This window comes from Nannospalax galili, unplaced genomic scaffold, assembly GCF_000622305.1.
Source record: "Nannospalax galili isolate Female #2095 unplaced genomic scaffold, S.galili_v1.0 scaffold648, whole genome shotgun sequence".
NCBI lineage: Eukaryota > Metazoa > Chordata > Mammalia > Rodentia > Spalacidae > Nannospalax > Nannospalax galili.
Genome location: NW_008360311.1, coordinates 6,137,356 through 6,143,599, shown reverse-complemented (window position 1 = coordinate 6,143,599; position 6,244 = coordinate 6,137,356). Strand labels below are relative to the sequence as shown.

The 6,244-nt window shown below is 52.7% G+C and overlaps 1 protein-coding gene across 1 annotated transcript in view; it reads right to left on the bottom strand.

Annotated features, from left to right (window-relative positions):
• The window catches only part of Prox1 (prospero homeobox 1), a 58,681-nt gene extending 54,281 nt beyond the window's left edge, over positions 1-4,400 (bottom strand). The window contains exon 1 of the mRNA XM_029559448.1: positions 3,051-4,400. The gene's annotated coding sequence lies outside the window, so the exon portion shown is untranslated. The remainder of the gene's footprint in view (positions 1-3,050) is intronic.
• Between the last annotated feature and the right edge of the window lie 1,844 nt (positions 4,401-6,244).

Here is a 6,244-nt window from a genome sequence, read left to right as displayed (position 1 = left end):
CGCCCCGGCCTCCATCCCCTGCCCCCACCCCGCCCTGCCACTGCTTGGGGCGCCTGGATCGCAGCGCCCCGGCCGCCGAGAGCCATCTGCGGACGCTGTGCACGGTGGCGCCCGGTTGCTCTACCAGGACGCAGTTTTTTTTTTTTTTTTTTTTTTTCCTTTCCCAGATACAGCTGATCGAGTTCGCCCAGCGGCCGAGTTAAGTGAATGCTCCCCGGACTTGGGTGGAGGAAGGCATGGAAAAGTGTAGTGAAGAAAAAGTGGAGATTTTAAGGGTAGGGGTGAAATAGGAGGGGGAGGCATAAATCGTTCCGCTTTGAAAACGATCGTAGATGGTATCAGCAGTACCTGTCACCAGGTCTTCTTTATAAACAGGAGGTGGATGGTTAAATGCAGGTAGGTTTAGGATTAAAATATAGGTGCCAGAGGTTTTCCATTGGGGACGCAAAAGCTGATGTTAAAAGATCTACACTGACTGAAACCCGGTCCATCAGAAGTCAGAATTCATAGGAAGAATATTCACCCTCCGTTACTTTTAGAAATACTGCTTGGATTGTGGGTAAAATGGCCATTAAAATATATATGCTACAAACCTTTCCCGTCACCTTCTCACCCTGGATGACCAAAGAAATCAGTCCAAAGTAGGATTAGCAGAATTTCGAAGTCTGGGTAACTAACTTGAAAGTTTATTGAGCAAGACATTTCAAACGCCAGCCAGCATCTCGGACTGCAAGGTAAAGCTACAGAAAATTCATGTTGGTCTGACATTTCTTGGATGAAAAATAGCCAGCGAGATTTCTTTAGATAACGTTGCTCTTAAAGAACGCCTTGGGCTTTCAAGTTACACGCTAAAGAGAGCTTCCACTCGCTACTGCTTGCAAGCCCCTTTCCCTGGGCACAGTAAATGGCAGTGCTTTAAGCAGCATTGTGGGCTTAAACACCCTCTAAAACCGGAGGCACGAGGCACGCAGGAGCTGGGAGGCAGGAGTTCATACCTAGGAGATTAGACACTGTTTTTAGGTGTTGTAGGGACAAGTATTTTTCATGTGTCCCTCCAATTTAATCAGATCAAAGGTTGAACTGTGTGTTGTGACAACAGAGTATTCATGAGGTGCATGCATTGGGAGAACACTGACAGATCTGCCATCTCTCTCTCTCTCTCTCTCTCTCTCTCTCTCTCTCTCTCTCTCTCTCACACACACACACACACACACACTCACTCACTCACTCACTCCTAGAACATGTACAGTTGCAGTCTACAATTCATCAAAATGGGAAGAGGATACTAATTCCTCTCCGAGTTAACAATAGCCTTGTCAGTGTATGTGTGTGTGTAAAAATTTACAGCCACTTTTGAAAGATATGTATCCTTGCTCTAGAAAGTGTTACTGAATATGATAAAGCTGTAATGAAATGTTTATTCTAATCCTGTAGTTGTTAAATTAAGAAAAATTTTTTAAAAGAAGAAGGACAAGGAGGAGGAGGACGAGGAGGAGGAGGAGGAGGAGGAGGAGGAGAAAAAGAAGAAGAAGATCAGATCAGCAAGGTTGATGTTGGGATAAGAACATTTACCCGAGCACTCCCCATCCTTCCTTTTCTCCCTTTCACAACCTCCAAACACCCCTCCCCTGGTTGGCAAATAATACTGCCCAGCGCTCAACACATCATTCATTCCTCCAATGGTTGGTTAGTCATTGTATCAAGAGTTCTATTGGGGACTGGGAACTGGAATAATCTGTCAGGATTCCCCTTAGTCAGGGTGGAATATTGGTTGGGTTGCTTCGAGGTAAGCGGGTGTACTGAGGGGGGGGAATTGGCTTATCTAAGGAGGCATCACTTTTCCTTTTTCCATCCCGTTATTTTCTCTTTTACAATCTGCGCGTATAAGTTAGCGTTTGCCTACAAATAAACTGGTAGGGGTAAAGAATATATGTCTTTCATATCTTAAAACCATCTGCTCAGTTTGACATTTAAAAGGGAGGAGGCCAGGGAAGGAAAAGTGTTGGAGGGGGAAGAAAGGAGGTAAGCCATGGCTTGATTCCGCCCTCCAGTTGGTGTCAATCGCATCTAGTGTTTGAACGCGCGTTTTGCACACGCCACGCCTGGGATCTAGCGGCGGGAAAAGTTTCCCCGAGCATCCCCCCCCAATAAGCCCTCTATCGTGCCAGGGGGAAATGCAGGCCCGAGTCGAAGTCAGGGATAAGCCGCTGGGCAAACAAGGAAACTCCCCCACCCGCAGCCTGCGTGGCACCAGCTCGTGGCTCGCCAAGCTCAGCCTGCACTAGGGCGCAGGAGCCGCGCGTGGAAGTAGGAACGCGCGCGACGCGGGCGAGTGAGCGGGGGTGGCTGACCCGGCTCTGAGAGCTGCTCACCGGAGCCCTGTCCAGTCCCCGACTGTCGGGGGTTGAGGCTCAGGCCAGACTCTCTGGCTCGGGCTGCGGCGCTCTCCCGGGTTCCAGCCGCGCGGAAGCTAGCAGTGAGGCCCAAGGCCCCTATCTCGGGAGACGTGCGGTTTGTTTTCTGATTAGGGAAGAAGCGATCTGTCAGCCCGGAGACAAGAAGTCGCCTAGTTACTAGCCCCATCTGTGAAGCCAGTGACCAAGCCTAAGGCCAGCGCAGCCCATTTCTCTGCCCTCCCCTGACGGACAGTTTTAGCGACTTAAAAGGGAACGCAAGTCCGGACCCATCTCCTTGCAGATTGAGTTGGCTTGCTTTATCTAAAAGGTGATCTGTGCGTTATTAATCAAACTTGGGAATTACCCCTTGTGCATCGGGTTCTGGGCTAAACACACTTAGCCTTGACCTTTCCCCGTTGTGTTCCTCCCGTCCTGTTCTTTCTTAGAACCCTTAGGTGGGGGATAGGAAGGGAGGACAGTGCATATGGGTCATTTGACACCTTCCAAGCAGTGGTCATCAGACCCTAAGACCTGTTCTGAGCTTTTCTGCCAGATCCGGTGGAGAGGCAGATGTGGGAGTGGATTTAGTAAAAGGATGTTGTAGGACTTCCCCGGCCCCCCCCCCCCCCCAGCCCACCTACCAGTACCACCCACCTGAGGAAGGAAGACAAGGAAAAGCAACCCGGAGCAGACCCGCCTGTGCAGGTTGCCTAGAGGCGGAGGGACGGTCCGCCTCTCTCTGGCTGTCCTCCCCTGTGCCCAGCATGTCGCTGAACCCAACCTGGATTTGTTCGGAGTGGTGGGGGAGAAAGTGAAATGCCACCAGATCAGTGGCAAGCTGCAGCTGCCGCATTTCTCTCTTGGGAACCCCACTGCTTAGAAGCCTCCGAGTGATGTTTGTTTAACCAACAGCTTTCAAAGTAAACACCAGCGAGTCACTCCAAAGAAGTTAGGAGTCAAGAGGGCTGGCAGAAAAAGTAATTTAAAAAAAGAAAAAGAAAAAAAAGCTCTGTCCCCACCAGAAAAAAAAAGCCTCCACTTTACCTCGAAGGGCACAGAATTGCTATGAACGTATAAATTCATAGAAAAGGTTCATTACAACAAGGTGACCTCAAAGAAGAAAAAAATCACTCGTCCCCCACACCCCCACGGAGATGAGGGGGTTGTTGGTAATGGGGGGTGGTCCAGGACCACTGGATATTAGGGACGTGGATATAAACGAACAAAGAGCGAGGGAGGGCTTCCCCTGCCCGGGAGGAGTAAGGGGCAGGCTGGGAGCGGTTCCCTGTCAGCCCTGGCTTTGCCTCAGGCACCGAACTTTCCAATATCAAGATATTAACAGATGGTGCAGAGCTAGGGAGGGCTGTTTCTTACATAACCAGCCACTCCGCCCGACCGCGCCGAGAGACAGGAGTCCGCCAGGCCCGGTGCGTGCCTTGCGTGGGGGGCTCTTGCCCCCCGAAATCACTCTCCTGTCCCCAACCACACCCAGGCTTTGAGGTCAAAGATTCGTAGAGGCCGTGATTTCAGTTTGAAAAAGAAAAAGAAAAGAAAAGAAAAAATACCACACCAATTGGCTTTCGCCTTATCTTTTTCAAGAACTGGAAAAGCTAGACTCAGATAAGCGGGGGGACGCCTGCGGGGACAAACGGGTGCTGCCCTCATACCTGGGGGTTCACAATTCACACCCACCCCAGCCCCCGACACACGCACCACAGCCACAATGGTTCTGAGCAGTCTGTCCTTTGCTGCCAGTACAAAGGCAGGCAGGCTCAGGCAGCAGCGGCGCGCGAGTGGGGTGCTGGTGAATGTGAGCGACGCCTTTGCACGCGGGGGCGCAGTGGACAAAGTCACGCCAAGTCTCTGGGCACCGCCGCCCTGCCCAGCCCGGGCAGGTTGGTAAGCGCTGATTCCGAGTGGCCATGTGGCCGCCTGCTGCCTCCAGGCCCTGGGCCACCTCTGGAGAGGCCCAACCCCTCCAGGTGCCTGGGTTCCTGGTCCTGTGCGCCTGAGGACCTGCGTGTGCTGGCCGAGCCTCCTCCGTGCACCGTGGCCAAAACCTGCAAGGGACACGCCTGCGTGTGTTGGAAAAGTTTCGGGAAGGGCGGGAAGGCTGGAGTGTGCCTGGCAGGCACTGGGCACGAGCTCGATACCCTCGCCCGCGGTGCCCGCCTGTGTCCCCCCGCCCCCGGATCCATCCTCGTCTCCGCCCAGCGCAAGGTGTCGCGGCCTCCGGGCCGGGGGAGACACCAACCTGATGATGCTGCGGCGGAGGAGCCACGGTTCCCGCCGATCCCGCGGGGGTCCCGGCCACCTGCCCGCTCGCCTGGCCTGTCCCCTCCCGGGCCTGTCCCCACCAGGCCTGTCACCTGCCAGGCTCTACTCGCCGGGGCTCGGCGCACTCAGGGACGCAGAGGGCAGCCACCCGCTCGCGTGCGCCGCCGAGCCGCGAACGTCCCACGCGGTTGGGAGACGTGGACGGTCGCCAGCCCCGCGCTGTCCCCGCCGCGTCCCATTCCCCGCCGCCCGCCTGTTGCTGCGGGGACCCCGCGGTGGAGACGCGCCACAGTGGCGCACACACGGATCCTGAGACAGGGGACTCTCCAGGGACAGCAAGAGGGGCGGGGACGTGGGAAGGGATGGACATCTTCTCTGCCCAGCCTGGCTGCTATCAACAGAGCTGAGGCTTCTTGGCCGGTTTACTCCGGCTTCCTTTTCTTTGGACTTTGGACCCAAAGGTGGGAATTCGAAGGAGGTGCTCGGTTTTCTGCCACTTGGGCGATAGGACTTAAGTTACCCATCCTTACAAAGCTTTGAGGGGAGGGGGTGAGCAGTAAGAAATACAAAGGCAGAGGCCAGGACACCCAGCCACCTAGAAGGCAGCCGGCGGGTTTGAATTTATTCCTGGAGAAAGGAGCTGGGCAAAGTTGCATTTTGTTTAAATTAGAGCCGGACCTAGTTGAAAGCCAGATTTCTATAATTTTTCTGGTAATATTTCTTTTATGAAATATCTAAGTGTCTGTTTGTCATCATTTTGAGATCAAAAGGCAGGCCCATGTGCTGCATACTTTCCCGAAATGCTATTTAAATATGTTTTAAATGTTTTATCCAATGTGGAGGAGGTTGCTCCTTAGAGGCAGCCTGGTCATGGGCTTGGGAGATGGTTTGATGTGGGGCAGGGAGGAGTATATGAAAACCTGCTGATCATCAGAATTGCCCAAGAAGCTAAAAATAAATAAATAAATAAAAATTAAAGATTCCTGAACCCATCCCAGGAAGGAGATCCAAGGGAGGGCCTATGAATCTGGGGTTCACAGTGTGCCACACAGCTCAGGAGTCACTGATTTGCTGTGACTTTGTGTGTTTACCTGTCTGTGCCTCAGTTGTCTTTATCTGCAAAATGGGGATAGTATCCATACCACAGAGTTATCAAGGGGGTTCAACAAAGCAAAGAAGTGGTACCTAGTTTGTTCAGGGATGTGTGAACATGCCCGTCTCACCTTTTCCCTGCAACTTTTGGTGCAGCTAGTTGAACTGACACAGAACCCTAAAGCCCTATGCTCTGTGCTTGTGCAAGTCTAGCTCAGGAAAGCCTGCTGCTAGCTTGAGCATTTTATATGCCCCCCCATACATCATTTAAACCTTACAAAATGAATTGGAATTGGAGCATGCCTGGAAGCTAGGCCTTGTGCTCCAGGGCCTAGAGCTGTTTTATCAGGCCCACAGGAAAACAGGAACCATCTAACAACATGAAACCTACTTCTACTTCACCCTTTTGGACCCCCTCACCCTCCTGCTTCATAGGTGGCAAGCCTTCCCTGTGGAAGCTGTAGGCCAGACCCAAGAAA